A 16,760-nucleotide genomic window follows, 5' to 3' on the forward strand; every position below is an offset into this window, starting at 1 on the left:
TGATTTTGACAAATTGAGTGAGTGGGCAATGCATGATAGATGCAGTATAATTTAAGGTTATCCACTTTGGTAGCAAAAACAAATTATTTTCTGAATGTCAATAAATTGAGAGGGGGGAATGCACAATGAGCTTCATTCAGACAAAGCTGTCCTCCCTCAGATCTCCTCAGTTTCTTATGTTTCACTTAAGATATACTGCAATATGGACACCTCCGGTCCCCATCCTGACTCCAAACATCTCCTGCTATTCTGTCTTCATGCTCACTTTCCCCTACCTTTGACCCATCAGTCATCACTCAGCATGGTGGCTCAGTGGTTAGCTCTACTGCCTCACAATGCCAGGAACCCAGGTTCAATCCCAGCCTTGGGTGACTGTCTGTGTGGAGTTTGTACATTCTCTCTGTGTCTGCCTGGGCTGGATCTGGGTGCTCTGATTTCCTCCCACAATCCAAAGATATGCAGGTTAGGTAAATTGGCTGGACTAAATTGCCATTCATGTTCAGGAGTGTGGAGGTTAGGTACATTGTTCAGGGGTAAATATAGGATACTAGGGAATGGGGCTGGGTGGGTTACTCTCAGAAGATCGGTGCGGACTTGTTGGGCTATTGGGCATGTTCCCACACTGTAGGGATTCTATGGATCTTCTGTAATTCTTTATCTGTTTTCTGTCTTCCAAACACAAATATCCTGATGATGATACAAAGTGTTATGTGGTGAAAAGAAGAATCTAGTCCAGACACTCAAGGGAGCTCTCATTAAGCAACTTTATTGAAGCATATAGAGTCATAGAGACTTACTACAGCACAGAAAACATACCCTTCAGTCCAACTCTTCCATGCTGACCAGATTTCTTAAATTAATTTAGTCTCATTTGCCAGCACTTGGCCCATATCCCTCTAAACCTTTCCTATTCAGAAACCCATCCAGATGCCTTTTAAATGTTGAAATTGTACCAGCCTCCACCACATCCTCTGGCAGCCCATTCCAAACATGCACCACTCTCTGCATGAAAAAGCTGACCCTTAGGTCCCTTTTAAGTCCCTCTAGTTTGGACTCCCACACCCCAGGAAAAGACCTTGTATATTTACCCTATCCATGCCCCTCATTATTTTATAAATCTCTGTTAGGTCACCCCTCAGCCTCCAGTACTCCAGGCAAAATAGCCCCATCCTGTTCAGCTATCCCTATAGCTCAAACCTTCCAACCCTGGCAACATCCTTGTAAATCTTTTCTGAACCCTTCCAAGTTTCACAACATCATTCCTATAGGAGGGAGACCAGAATTGCACAAAATATTCAAAATGTAGCCTGACCAATGTCCTGTACAGCTGCAACATGACCAACTACGAGACCCAATTCTCTGACCAATGAAGGAAAGCATATCAAATGCCTTCTTCACTATCCGATTTACCTGTGACTCCACTTTCAAGGAACTATGAACCTGTTCTCCAACGTCTCTTTGTTCAGCAACACTCCCCAGGACCTTACTATTAAGTGTATAAGTCCCGCTCTGATTTGCTTTTCCAAAATGCAGCACCTCCCATTTATCTAAATTAAACTCCATCTGTCATTCCTCAGTCCATTGGCCCATCTGATCAAGATCCCATTGTACTCTGAGGTAACCTTCTTTGCTGTCTACCACATCTCCAATTTTGGTGTCATTTGCAAACTTACGAACTATACCTCCTATGTTCACATCCAAATCATTTACATAAATGACAAAAAGCACTGGACCCAGCATCAATCTTTGTGACAAATCACTGGTCATGTTGTGGTTGATAGCACCTTTTAGGATTGATCAGGAGATGCAGAGAATTCCTCAAGCTGGTAAGCCTTCATTTGCAACAAAAGCTGTGGCCATCAGAGCAAACAACCCTGAAAGCCCCCTAACTGTAAGCATACTCTAAAAGTCATGCGCTATCCCTGTTACATTAGCAAAACCAATCGCACTAAGTCTAAATTATATCCCCTTGACAATCAGACTCTGCCACAATTGTCCTCTGGATTACTGCAGACCCTCATGTTGTGCCATGGTCATCTTTCTTCAACTGACAGCTGCAGTCACACAAAGGTAAAAATCACACAACACCAGGTTATAGTCCAACAGGTTTAATTGGAAGCACACTAGCTTTCGGAGCGACGCTCCTTCATCAGGTGATTGTGGAGGGCTCGATCGTAACACAGAATTTATAGCAAAAATTTGTGCAGTCACACAAGGCTGATTCAAGCACACAACCCAGTAACATCCCAACATGTATTACTTTGTAGTCTGCAACCTAACTTCGGGAGCCCCGTTACCTATTATAGCAACACCTTCAAATCTCCCATAGACAACAATTGTCCTGTGGTTTCATCTTCAAAGGCTCTAATCCGCTTCCCATTCCCTTCCCTGGGCAATGCATTTCTCAGCCCCTCCAGATCATGGGTTCCCCAGGGAACATATTGTGACCGTCTGCCCCTCGGCTACGAGCAAAGACATCATTCCTTTTGCCTGTAGGGGCTCTTTCTCCCTGCTATCATCCTCATCCAGGTAGTTGCCTTCAGATCCTGACCCTGATTCTATCTCCAACTCATCCCACCTGTCGTGTGCTGGCTCTCTTTGGACCCTCCTCTGATACGCTTTTGCTCCTTCAAAGGGTCACATTTTCTCTAATCCCAATCAATAGTCTGTTTATTGTTTAGAGACTTCTCGTACTGTTTCTGCTCCCTAATTGTCCACAGTGACCTGATTTCCTCCTCCAATTCCACCCTTAGTGTTTTAGTTTTGTCTACTATGTCCCATAACAATTCTCTCTCATGCTGCCTTTCCTTGATTAACTCCTTCACTTCCTCTCTTCTCTGGTTCAGTTTAGCTTTATTGTCCTCGTCCTCAGTCCATTCAATCTCTTCTCCTATTTTCACCGTTCCCTGAATCAAAGGACATTGCTTTGTGTTTTCTGTGTTCGAGTAAGGTGGCAGTTTATCTAGTTCCTGCAAGTTAGGAAACAAAAGAGACTTGTCTTTCTGACCTTCAGCTTTCACAGACTGCATACGTTGTTGTTTGGTAGCTTGCCTGGTATGCTTTTATCAGTTTCTCTCCCTCTTGTCTGAAAATTTTTAAAAATTCTATCTCCTATTCCCTTTTCTGATTTCTCTTATTAGAATCATCTTTTGGTTTGTAATTTTTAATTAATCCTTCCATTTCTTCACAAATATTTATATCAAAGGTACCTGATTTTGGCCACTTAGTTAATAAGTTCTTTTTTCCCATTTCTCTAAGATCCTCGCAATGTCATGTTTTGATACAGCGAGTTTTTTTACCCAATATTTAAACTGTAGTTTCTTTGTTCATTCTGACATATATTTCAGTCCAGCTAATCTATTGCCTTTGTTCTCAGTTCATTCCCCTTTGCCTTACAAGTCCAGTAGCGCCTCACCAATTATTATAAGTATTCCCTAATTCTACAGCTTGTAATTGTCCTTTATCGATCTAAACTTCCTTGGTTTCAACTAATTAAAAAAGACAATCTATCCTCATTTGTTCTACCTATGCAGACCCCTATTGTTCTAGGGCTGTATCCGCAGAAATCACCAATCACTGATAGTTCCTTAACCACCTCAATCACCAACAAGCAATTGTGCATTCAAACTAGATCACAAAGGATTAAACTTGGAGTGTGTGTGTGTGTGTGTGTGTGTGTGTGTGTGTGTGTGTGTGTGTCTGTGTCTGTCTGTCTGACTCTCTCTCTCTCACACACACACACACACACGAACTTTTCTGCAAGCAGCCAGGAACTCAGCACTGAGACAGAGTTTCTCTCTCTCTCACACACACACAGGTCCTGCCTGAGCAGGCACTTGCGACCGGCGAGGTGGTAACCACAAGGACTTACTAACGTGGAATTTTATATCAGACAATTTCTATTCTCACTCACGCACTGCACAATTATCTTGACCAATCCTCAGAGTCTCCTCAAATTTCAGTTTATTACTGGACTCTTTGGATCAGAGAGACCTTTCAGCAGCTTTTCTGCACTTCTGCATCCCCAAGGACCCCCCTTGCTCAACAGAATTTAATCTGAACTATCAGCAAAACACTTATCTCTTTCTGTGGGTGGCCAGCCCTTATTCTGTCAGGCTCGGGAGGGTCCTCAATAGACCAGGAAACAGCCTTGGGCTGCCACTTCCTTTGTGTAGGTCTCTTTCTGACCCTGCTCTCAATGCCAATTCTATTGTGGTTGATAGCACCTTTCAGGAATGAGGGCAGCACGCTGGCTCAGTAGTTAGCACTGCTGCCTCACAGCCTGGTTCTATTCCCGGCTCGGGCAACTGTGTGGAGCTTGCATGTTCTCCCCGAGTCCGCATGGGTTTCTTCCCACAGTCACAAAGGTATGCAGGTCAAGTGAATTGGTCATAGTATTAGGTGGATTAGTCATGGGTAAATGTAAGGGAATGGGTGGGTTGCTCTTCAGAGGTTCGGTGTGGACTTGTTGGGCCGAAGAGCCTGTTTCTACACTGTAGGGAATCTAATCTAAAAAATAATTCCTCAAGATGATAAGTCTGTATTTGAAAACAAAAGCTGTGGCCATCAGAGCAGACAACCCTGAAAGACTCTGAACAGCAAGCATACTTTAATATTTATGCTGTTCTAAAAGCCATGCCCTATACCTGTTACATTAGCATAACCCATCACACTAAGCCTACATTGTATTCCCGTGACTAATCAGACTCTGCCACAATTGTCTTCTAGATTGCTGCAGACCCTCATGTTGTGCCGTGGTCATCTTTCTTTACCTTTTGTCGCCTGACAGGCTGCAGTCACGCAAGGCTGACTCAAGCACATAACCCAAAATGTACACTAATGTAACATCCCAACATGTATTACTTTGTGGTTGTATTCATATTTACCATAGCCACAGGCCTCCAGTCTAAAACGCAACCCAACATCACCATCCTGTCTTCTTCCTTCGAGCCAGTTCTGTTTCGAAACGGCTAGCTCTTCCTGGATTCTATGATATCTAACCTTACTAACCAGAACCTTGTTAAATGCCTTATTGAAGTCTCAGTAGATCATGTCCACTACTCTGCCCTCATCATTCCTCTCTGTTACTTCTTCAAAAAACTCAATCAAGTTAGTGAGACATGATTTCTCATGCACAAAGTCATGTTGATTATCCTTAATCAGTGCTGAAAATGTGTTGCTGGTTAAAGCGCAGCAGGTTAGGCAGGAACAGGAAATTCGACGTTTCGGGCCAGAGCCCTTCATCAGGAATGAGGAGAGTGTGCCGGGCAGGCTAAGATAAAAGGTAGGGAGGAGGGACTTGGGGGAGGGGCGATGGAAATGTGATAGGTGGAAGGAGGTCAAGGTGAGGGTGATTGGCTGGAGTGGGGTGGGGGGCGGAGAGGTCAGGAAGAAGATTGCAGGTTAGGAGGGCGGTGCTGAGTTGAGGGAACCGACTGAGACAAGGTGGGGGAGGGGAAATGAGGAAACTGAAGAAATCTGAGTTCATTCCTTGTGATTGGAGGGTTCCCAGGCAGAAGATGAGGCGCTCTTCCTCCAATCGTCGTGTTGTTATGTTCTGCCGATGGAGGAGTCCAAGGGCCTGCATGTCCTCGGTGGAGTGGGAGGGAGAGTTAAAGTGTTGAGCTACGGGGTGGTTGGGTTGGTTGGTCCGGGCGTACCAGAGGTGTTCCCTGAAGCGTTCCGCAAGTAGGCGGCCCGTCTCCCCAATATAGAGGAGGCCATATCGGGTGCAGCGGATGCAATAGATGATGTGTGTGGAGGTGCAGGTGAATTTGTGGCGGATATGGAAGGATCCCTTGGGGCCTTGGAGAGAAGTAAGGGAGGAGGTTTGGGCGCAAGTTTTACATTTCCTGCGGTTGCAGGGGAAGGTGCCGGGAGTGGAGGTTGGGTTGGTGGGGGGTGTGGACCTGATGAGGGAGTCACGAAGGGAGTGGTCTTTGCGGAACGCTGATAGGGGAGGGGAGGGAAATATATCCCTGGTGGTGGGGTTCGTTTGGAGGTGGCGGAAATGACGGCGGATGATATGCTGTATACGGAGGTTGGTGGAGTGGTAGGTGAGAACCAGTGGGGTTCTGTCTTGGTGGCGGTTGGAGGAGCGGGGCTCAAGGGCGAGGAGCGGGAAGTGGAGGAGATGCGGTGGAGGGCATCGTCGATCACGTCTGGGGGGAATCTGCGGTCCTTGAAGAAGGAGGCCACCTGGGCTGTACGGTATTGGAACTGGTCCTCCTGGGAGCAGATGCGGTGGAGACGAAGGAATTGGGAATATGGGATAGCGTTTTTACAGGGGGCAGGGTGGGAGGAGGTGTAGTCCAGGTAGCTGTGGGAAACCAGTTGCCTTTCCAAATACATGTAAATCCTATCCCTCAGGATTCCCTCCAACAACTTATCACCACTGATGTTAGGCTCATCAGTTTACAGTTCCTTGGCTTTTCCTTACCACCTTTCTTAAATAGTGGCACCACATTAGCCATCCTCCAGTCAAATATTTCGGCAAGGGACCCAGCTTCCCAAAGAGTTCTAGGGTACACCTGATCAGGTGCTCAGGATTTATGCACTTTATGCTTTTTAGAACATCCAGCACTTCCACCTCTGTAATATGGACATTTCAAATTGTCACCATCTATTTCCCTACATTCTAAACACTGATGCAAAATAATCATTTAGTATAGCCCCAAGTTCTGCGGTTCCACACACAGACTGCCTTGTTGATCTTTGAGGGGCCCTTTTCTCTCTCTAGTTACTCTTTTGTAGTTAATGTATTTATAAAATCCCTTAGGTTCTCCTCAACCCAATTTGCCAAATCTATCTCACATCCCTGGTATGCCCTCCCAATTTCCCTCTTAAAGCTACTAGTTTCATATTATTCTAAGGATTCACTTGATCTCTGTTCAGTATACATGACATATGCTTCCTTTTTTTTGACCAAAACCTCAATTTCTCTCAACATTCAGCATTCCTACACTTACTAGCCTTGCCTTTCACCCTAACAGGAACACAACTGACTCTGGACTCTCATTATCTCATTTTTGAAGGCTTCACGTTTTCCACCTGTTCCTTTACCTGTGAAAATCCGCCCCCAACCAACTTTTGAAAGTTCTTGCCCAATACTGCCAAAATTCACCTTCCGCCAATTTAGTACGCAGGGGAGCCAAGGAATAGAGTAATGTCTCTCCTCTGACTCACAGATCAATAGCTACAATGTATTTTACAATATCAAAATATGATAGATTACAGTGTTCATATGATCCAGTAATTATGCAAAAGGTTACTGTAGTGATTGTAATGAGGTTAGCCAGGTGGACCTCACAGACTGTGGGTTCTCTGATTGGAGTTGTTAACTTGGGAATATTTGGAAGCCCTGTCAGACATCCTGTTTAATCTGAGAGCTAGCACTGAGGGAACAGAATCAGTGTCAAGGATTCTCCACGAGTAAATAAAGAGTGACTTAGTGAAGAGATACTGGCCTCTCTGACGACGAGAGAAAAGCATGTTCCCGAAAAATTCGCTGACAACAGAAATCTTTGAGTTGGCATCAGGAACACCTATGCCAGACATAGAACTCTGCTAAGGAACAGCAATGGTTTACATCAGTGGACGAAGTTTGGTGCAGTAACAACAGAAATATACCTGCATGGGTAAGAAACATGGTCAATGTGAGGTCAGGTCCAGTGAGGTATCACATTTGGGAAGGTGCGGTGGTCTTGAATAAGCATGCAGACCATATGAAAGCTGCAAGGAGTGCAGGGGCAAAACGTGCCCAGCTCTTAAATAGCCTTTTCTGCTGTTCTGGGATGTGGAGGCTCTTCCTCTCCACCAAATCTGTTTTGAGACACAAATGCCTTCTGGAAATCTATTTGTATCATGTCATAAGCATTATCCTCATCAACTTTTTCCCTTATCCCTTCAAAAACTCCAGTAAGTTAGTGAAAACATTTTTCCTTTTAGAAATCCATGCTGACTTTTCCTAATCAACCCACCGTGTTCCATGTGACTACTGATTCTATCCCAAATAATTGATTCCAAAAGATTCCCCACAATCGTCAAAGTTAAACTGACTAGTTTGTAAATGCCCAGATTATCCTTACAACCTTTCTTGAACAAGGCCATAATGTTTACATTTCTCCGTTCTTCTGCCATCTCCCCCAAGTTCAGGGAAGACTTTAATATGATGGGTAGAGCCCCTGCAATTTCTACCCTCACTTCCTTCCAACTCTTTCAATATGTCTCATCCGCATCTGGTGCCTTGTTAACTTTAAATGTCAGCAATCTATCTAAGACTCCTTCCTTTTTAATCCCTTCTAGTGATAGAATTTCTTCCTCCCTCACCATGATCTGGGAAACATCCTCCACTGTATTGTCCAATCTGCAACAGATCTGCAAACCATTCTCAATCTCTTTAATTCTCCATATAAGATATTCAGCCTGTCCTTGGATAATGTGAAAAGAAAACTCAGTCATCAGCCCACACCTGGTCAGCTAATTATTTTACTTCCCCTCTGTGTTGAAGGAGAGATTCTGGAATATGTTGAATAAAATCTGATTGAAGATTTGTAGCTCGGGTATCCGTTGTTGTGGTTCTGCTCGCCGAGCTGGAAGTTTTTGCTGCAAACGTTTCGTTCCCTGGCTAGGGAACATCATCAGTGCTGTTGGAGCCTCGTGTGAAGCGCTGCTTTGATGTTTCTTCCGGTATTTGTATTGGTTTGTTCTTGCCGCTTCCGGGTGTCAGTTTCAGCTGCAGTGATTTGTATGTGGGGTCCAGGTCGATGTGTCTGTTGATGGGTGTTCTTGCCGTTTCCGGGTGTCAGTTTCAGCTGTAGTGGTTTGTATATGGTGTCCAGGTCAATGTGTCTGTTGATGGAGTTTGGGGATGAATGCCATGCCTCTAGGAATTCTCTGGCTGTTCTCTGTCTGGCTTGTCCTATGATAGTGGTGTTTTCCCAGTCAAATTCATGTTGCTGGTTGTCTGAGTGTATGGCTACTAGAGATAGCTGGTCGTGTCGTTTTGTGGCTAGCTGATGTTCATGGATGCGGATTGTTAGCTGTCTTCCTGTTTGTCCTATATAGTGTTTTGTGCAGTCCTTGCATGGTATTTTGTAAACTACGTTAGTTTGACTCATGCTGGGTATTGGGTCCTTTGTTCTAGTGAGTTGTTGTCTGAGCGTGGATGTTGGCTTGTGTGCTGTTATGAGTCCTAAGGGTCGCAGTAGTCTGGCTGTCAGTTCTGAGACGCTCCTGACATATGGTAGAGTGGCTAGTCCTTTTGGTTGTGGCATGTCCTCGTTCCATCTCTTAGGCATCTGGTGATAAAGTTGCGTGGGTATCCGTTTTTGGCGAATACCTTGTATAGATGTTCCTCTTCCTCTTTTCGCAGTTCTGGCGTACTGCAGTGTGTTGTGGCCCTTTTGAATAGTGTCCTGATGCAGCTTCGTTTGTGTGTGTTGGGGTGGTTACTTTCATAGTTTAAGACTTGGTCTGTGTGTGTTGGTTTCCTGTGTACCCTTGTGGTGAATTCTCCGTTGGGTGTTCTCTCTACTAACACGTCTAGGAATGGGAGTTGGCTATCCTTTTCCTCTTCTCGTGTGAATCGGATTCCTGTGAGTGTGGCGTTGATGATTCGGTGTGTTTTTTCTATATCTGTGTTTTTGATGATTACAAAGGTGTCATCAACATATCTGATCCAGAGTTTGGGTTGGATTTGTGGTATGGCTGTATGTTCTAACCTTTGCATAACTGCCTCTGCTATGAGTCCCGAGATTGGTGATTCCCATGGGTGTTCCGTTGATTTGTTCGTATATCTGATTTATCTAGGATGACAAACAGCGAGACAAACGGTAGTACCCATGATGATAAGAAAACGACAAACACATAACCTCAACACCAAGGAGAGGGAAGCACTGAAAGCACTGAAAAATGACAAAAACATAATCATACTACCGGCAGATAAAGGCAGAATGACGGTCATCCTAGATAAATCAGACTACATCAGTAAAGCACAACAACTACTCGCAGACACCAACACCTACCAAATGAAGGATTCCGACCCCACACCACAACTCACCAATAGAATAAACAACACACTAAGGAATCTACAAGAAAAGGGACAGATAACCAAAGCGGACCAGCAAAGAATGAAACCTGAAAGCAACAACACCCCCAGATTCTATGGACTACCCAAAGTACACAAACCAGACATCCCACTCAGACCCATAGTATCACTACCAGGGACACCAGCATACAAACTGGCCAAAGAACTACAACAAAAACTGAAACACCTAGTCAGCGGATCCAAACACTCCATACAATCAACACAGGAATTCTTGGACGTCATCAGGAATACACACATAGACAAAGAAGAAACCATGGTATCATTCGACGTGACGGCACTGTTCACTTCAATTGACAAAACCCTAGCCAGAGAAACAATAGCCAACCTACTGGACATACATAACAGAACACAGGAGGCCGAACCTATCAACAAGGACGGCATACTTAAACTACTGGACCTGTGCCTCACCACACACTTTACATTCAACAATCAGATATACGAACAAATCAACGGAACACCCATGGGAATCACCAATCTCGGGACTCATAGCAGAGGCAGTTATGCAAAGGTTAGAACATACAGCCATACCACAAATCCAACCCAAACTCTGGATCAGATATGTTGATGACACCTTTGTAATCATCAAAAGCACAGATATAGAAAAAACACACCGAATCATCAACGCCACACTCACAGGAATCCGATTCACACGAGAAGAGGAAAAGGATAGCCAACTCCCATTCCTAGACGTGTTAGTAGAGAGAACACCCAACGGAGAATTCACCACAAGGGTACACAGGAAACCAACACACACAGACCAAGTCTTTTTTTTTATAGATATTTTTATTGGGAATTTAACATTTTGACAAATTTACAAAAATAAGCAGAATTTTCAAGCACAAACATTAATATAAAAATAGATCTTAAATATATAATCATCAAAATTCAACTAATCCACAATCATCCAGAGTGTATAGTTGAGTCGCTTACATCCTTCAAATAAGAGAAAATGTTCTCTAATACACTCATAACAGTATGATTAAAAGGAAGCTATTTCCAAACAATAAGAACAAACAAAAAAAAAATTCAACATGTTTGAATGGAGATCTTCCCCCTTGTTCTCAGGGGGCCTTACTACCTTTCCAACGTTCCACCATATCCTCTCCCAAACAGTGTCCCACCCTCGACCCGGGCGCTCCTTAATAGGATTTAGATATAATACCGAGCTAGAGTTAACAGTGAGCGCCGCACCCCCACCCCACCCCACCCATACCTGAGTATATCTAATAGCATCAATGCCACGTACAAACACACATAACTATAAAATTACAACTCCAACAGATTACAGTTAAGTATAATAACATAGCAAGGAAGACAACCCCGCTCCCAGAGGCAAAAGTAAAGTAGAATAAAGTAACCATTTCTCCCCACGGAGTGTGGGAGAGGCAAGCCAACATAAATTGTCTCTTACGATTTATTTAACCGAGTCTAAAAGTTTCTTGGCCTCTTCCGATGATCTAAAATTATACTCGGATCCTTCGTGGGTAAAGCATAACGTCGCTGGGTAGCGTAAGGTGTATTGAATATCTAAGTCCCTTAAACATTCCTTCACCTCATCAAACGCCTTCCTTCTTCGTGCCAAAGCCGGGGAGAAGTCCTGAAATAACATAATCTTGGATCCTTCATGAATCATAGCTTTAGGATCCTTTCCAAGCTTTCTGGAGGCATCCAGGAGTATCTGCCTCTCCCTATAACTCTGCAGCCGGAACAGGACCGGGCGTGGGCGCTGGTTTGGGCCAGATCCGCGTACTGCGACCCGGTAGGCCCACTCCACCCTTACCCGGTCAGTTTCAGCCCCCAGGTTTAAAATCTGCGGCAGCCATCGCTCCAGAAATGCTACTAACTGTTCTTTCCCTTCTTGCTCTTGAAGGCCCAGCAGCCGAATATTCTTTCTCCGATTTCTGTTGTCAATATCATCGATGTAAATTTCAAAGGCCCTGACTCTCTGCTCCAGAGCTCTCACCTGTTCTGCAACTGTTTGAGCTGCAGCCTCAGAGGTCGTGGCCTTTAGTTCCACCCCCTCCACTCGGCCCTGCAGCTCTTCCATGATTTGATTCTGTTTCTGCAGCTTTTCTTCGAATGCATTCCATTGCTGTCGGGATTCTGCGATGAAATTGACGAGTGTCGATTCCAGTCTAGCAATCATCTCTATAAGGCCTGTTTTTACATCAGCTGCAGCCAGAGGAGAGGAGGGTGGGGGAGGGGTCTTTGTTTTCTGAGAGTTGCGGGGTCCCTTTGATTTACTCATTATCCACTCAGTATTAGACTATTTAAATATAATATTCAGCAGCTAATTAAGATTAAAGAAATTTTTTGGGTGGTTTGGCAAGTGTGGTGGGGACAGGAAACCCACTTTACCCAGGTTTTGGGAAGGGCTCTGTAGACTCAGACTTGCTGAGTCGCCGCCATCTTGGATCTCTCCACACAGACCAAGTCTTAAACTATGAAAGTAACCACCCCAACACACACAAACGAAGCTGCATCAGGACACTATTCAAAAGGGCCACAACACACTGCAGGACGCCAGAACTGCGAAAAGAGGAAGAGGAACATCTATACAAGGTATTCGCCAAAAACGGATACCCACGCAACTTTATCACCAGATGCCTAAGAGATGGAACGAGGACATGCCACAACCAAAAGGACTAGCCACTCTACCATATGTCAGGAGCGTCTCAGAACTGACAGCCAGACTACTGCGACCCTTAGGACTCATAACAGCACACAAGCCAACATCCACGCTCAGACAACAACTCACTAGAACAAAGGACCCAATACCCAGCATGAGTCAAACTAACGTAGTTTACAAAATACCATGCAAGGACTGCACAAAACACTATATAGGACAAACAGGAAGACAGCTAACAATCCGCATCCATGAACATCAGCTAGCCACAAAACGACACGACCAGCTATCTCTAGTAGCCATACACTCAGACAACCAGCAACATGAATTTGACTGGGAAAACACCACTATCATAGGACAAGCCAGACAGAGAACAGCCAGAGAATTCCTAGAGGCATGGCATTCATCCCCAAACTCCATCAACAGACACATTGACCTGGACACCATATACAAACCACTACAGCTGAAACTGACACCCGGAAACGGCAAGAACACCCATCAACAGACACATCGACCTGGACCCCACATACAAATCACTGCAGCTGAAACTGACACCCGGAAGCGGCAAGAACAAACCAATACAAATACCGGAAGAAACATCAAAGTAGCGCTTCACACGAGGCTCCAACAGCACTGATGATGTTCCCTAGCCAGGGAACGAAACGTTTGCAGCAAAAACTTCCAGCTCGGCAAGCAGAACCACAACATATGTTGAATACTTTCCAGACCTCAAGACACCTCTTTCAAAAGATTGCCATTGGCAAGGATATCCAACAATGATCAGCTGTATTAGTTATGCTTATATCAACAGATAGCACCAAGGGTTTGACTTCAGAGGATCAACCCAATGATTACCATAGATCAGGCCCAGTGATTACTGTGGATCAGTCATACTGACTACATCTGAATTGTGAGCAGGAGAAAGCCATTTGGCCCCCCAAGCTATCTCTACTTTTCAGTGAGAACATGGCTGATCTGATTTCGGCCTCAGCTCCAAATGTCTGCCTACCCTGAGTATTTTTGACTTTCTTGTTAGTGAAAAAATTATCAACCACTACTTTAGAAAATATCCAGTGACCCTGCCTCCACCATTCTCTGGGGAAGAGAATTCCTCAGACCTCCAACCCTCTGAAAGAAAGAGTATCTTTTGATATCTGATTTCAAAGAAACACTCTACTTTTAAATGGTGTACCCTAGTTTATCTGTCTTCCACAAGGGAAAGAGTCCTTTCAGCGCCAGCCTTTTCAGTCCCCTCAGAATCCTATATGTTTCAATAAGATCATCTCTCACCAGTTGGAAGTGAAGAAAATGCTTAAATATTCAGTTGTAGAACTCTGTAAATCACACAGAGGAAAAAGCTCAGCTCAGAGAAGCCCAAAAATGTAAAATGTGATCTAAATACAACTCAGTTCACTCCTCTCTGTATGTGCCTAAAATTAGAGACGACCAGGGAAGTCAGAGACAGCATAAAAACAAAGAGAAAGCTATAATGTGGCAAAGGGCATTGGGAAACCAGAGGACTGGGAAGCGTACAAAGACCAACAGAGGACAATGAAGAAAGAAATAAGAAGGGAGAAGATTAAATATGAGGGCAAGCTAGCCAATAACATTAGGAAAGACTGCAAGAGATACTTTAGATATAGAAAGGGGAAAAAGAGAGGCAAAAGTGGGCATTGGGGAACTGGAAAATGATGCTGGAGAAGTAGTAATGGGGAACAAAGAAATAGCTGTGGAGTTGAATAAGTAATTTGCATCAGTCTTCACAGTGGAAGACATGAATAATATCCCAAAATTTCAAGAGAGTTGGGGAGCAGAGATGAGTACCATGGCGATCAACAAGAAGAAGGTGCTAGAAAAGTTGAAAGATCTAAACATGGATAAAATCACCTGGACTAGATGGACTACACCCCAGAGTTCTGAAGGAGATAGCTGAAGAGATAGTGGTGACTTTAGTAATGATATTTCAAGTATCACCGGAGACAGGGAGGGTCCCGGAGGACTGGAAAATTACTAACACAACCCAATCCCTCCCTCCGTTTAAGGGAGTAAGGCAAAAGATGGGAAATTATGAACTCATTAGTCTGACCTGAGTCATTGGTAAGATTTTTGGAGTCCATTGTGAAGGATGAAATTTCTGAATATTTGGAAGTGAATGGTAAATAGGGCAAACTCAGCATAGTTTCATCAAGGGGAGGTCATACCTGACAAATCTGTTAGAATTCTTTGAGGAGGTAAAGAGCAGGTTCGACCAAGGAGAGCCAATGGATGTTATCTATCTGGACTTCCAGAAGGCCTTTGATAAGGTGCCGCACAGGCTGCTGAGTAAGATAAGAATGCATGGTGTTAGAGGCATGATACTGGCATGGATAGAAGATTGGCTGTCTGGCAGAAAGCAATGGGTGGGGATAAAAGGATCCTTCTTAGGATGGAAGTCAGTAATGAGTGATGTTCACAAGGGTGAATGTTGGGACCACAACTTTTCACTTTATATGTTAATGATTTGGATGAAGGGCATTCTGGCTCAGTTTACAGATGATCCAAAGATAGGTGGAGGGACAAGAAGTAATGAGGAGGCAGGGAGACTGCAGAAAGATTTAGACAGTTTAGGACAGTGGGCAAAGAAGTTAACAGATGAAATACTATATATCGCATACTTTGGTAGGAAGAATAGAGGCATGTCAGAAATCTGACATGCAAAGAGACTTCAGAGTCCGAGTCCAGGTTTCTCTTAAGGTAAACTTGCTGGTTGAGTTGGTAGTTAGAAAGGCAAATATGATGTTGTCATTCTTCTGGAGAGGATTGGAATACAAAAGCAGGGAAGTATTTCTGAGGCTTTATCAGACTCTGATCAGACCACATTTAGAGTATTGTGAGAAATTTTGGGCCTTATACCTCAGGAACGATGTATTGGCCCTGAAGCAGATCCAGAGGAGGTTCATGAGAATGATCCCAGGAATTAAAGGCTTAACATATAAAGGAATGTTTGAGGACTCTGGGACGATACTTGATGCAGGTTAGAAGGATGAAGGGGGATCTAATTGAAATTTACAGAATACTGAATGGCCTGGACTGAGTGGAAATTGAGGAAATGTTTCCATTGGCAGGAGAGACAAGGACCTGAGGACACAGCCTAAGAGTAAATGGAAGACCCATTAGAATGAAGATAGGGAGGAATTTCTTTAGTCAGAGAGTGGTGAATCTGTGGAAACCTGCTGAAGGCTGTGAACGCCGGATCTTGAGCATATTTAAAACAGAGATAGATAAGTTCTTGATTGCTGAGGGTATCAAGGAGAAACCAGGAAAACAGGGTTGAAAAATCTTATCAATCATGATTGAATGGCAGAGCAGAATTGATAGGCCAAATGGCCTAATTTTTGCTGCTGTCTTCTGATCTTATGGTCTTCTTCGCAACGAACAAGAAGGTTGTTGACGAGGGTTTGTCTACTGGGTCAGTATGAGTCATAGAGATGTATAGCATGGAAACAGACTCTTCGGTCCAACCTGTCCATGCCGACCAGATATCCCAACCCAATTTAGTCCCACCTGCCAGCACCTGGTCCATATCCCTCCAAACCGTTCCTATTCATATACCCATCTAAATGCCTCTTAAATGTTGCAATTATACCAGCCTTCACCACATCCTCTGGCAGCTCATTCCATACAGATACCACCCTCTGTGTGAAAACGTTGCACCTTAGGTCTCTTTTATATCTTTCTCCTCTCCCCCTAAACCTATGCCCGCTAGTTCTGGACTCCCCTATCCCAGGGAAAATACTTTGTCATTTATCCTATCCATGCCCCTCATAATTTTGTAAACCTCTATAGGGTCACCCCTCAGCCTCTGACACTCCAGGGAAAACAGCCCAGCCTATTCAGCCTCTCCCTATAGCTCAAATCCTCTGACCCTGGCAACATCCTTGTAAATCTTTTCTGAACCCTTTCAAGTTTCACAACATCTTTCCGATAGGAAGGAGACCAGAATTGTATGCAATATTCCAACAGTGGCCTACCCAATGTCCTGTACAG

General features: G+C 44.2%; 1 protein-coding gene across 1 annotated transcript in view; it reads right to left on the bottom strand.

Moving 5' to 3' along the window:
* The window catches only part of LOC132832744 (zinc finger protein 271-like), a 53,546-nt gene that overhangs the window by 30,627 nt on the left and 6,159 nt on the right, over positions 1 to 16,760 (bottom strand). The window contains exon 2 of the mRNA XM_060850865.1: positions 14,936 to 15,052. The gene's annotated coding sequence lies outside the window, so the exon portion shown is untranslated. The remainder of the gene's footprint in view (positions 1 to 14,935; positions 15,053 to 16,760) is intronic.

This window comes from Hemiscyllium ocellatum, chromosome 35, assembly GCF_020745735.1.
Source record: "Hemiscyllium ocellatum isolate sHemOce1 chromosome 35, sHemOce1.pat.X.cur, whole genome shotgun sequence".
Lineage (NCBI taxonomy): Eukaryota > Metazoa > Chordata > Chondrichthyes > Orectolobiformes > Hemiscylliidae > Hemiscyllium > Hemiscyllium ocellatum.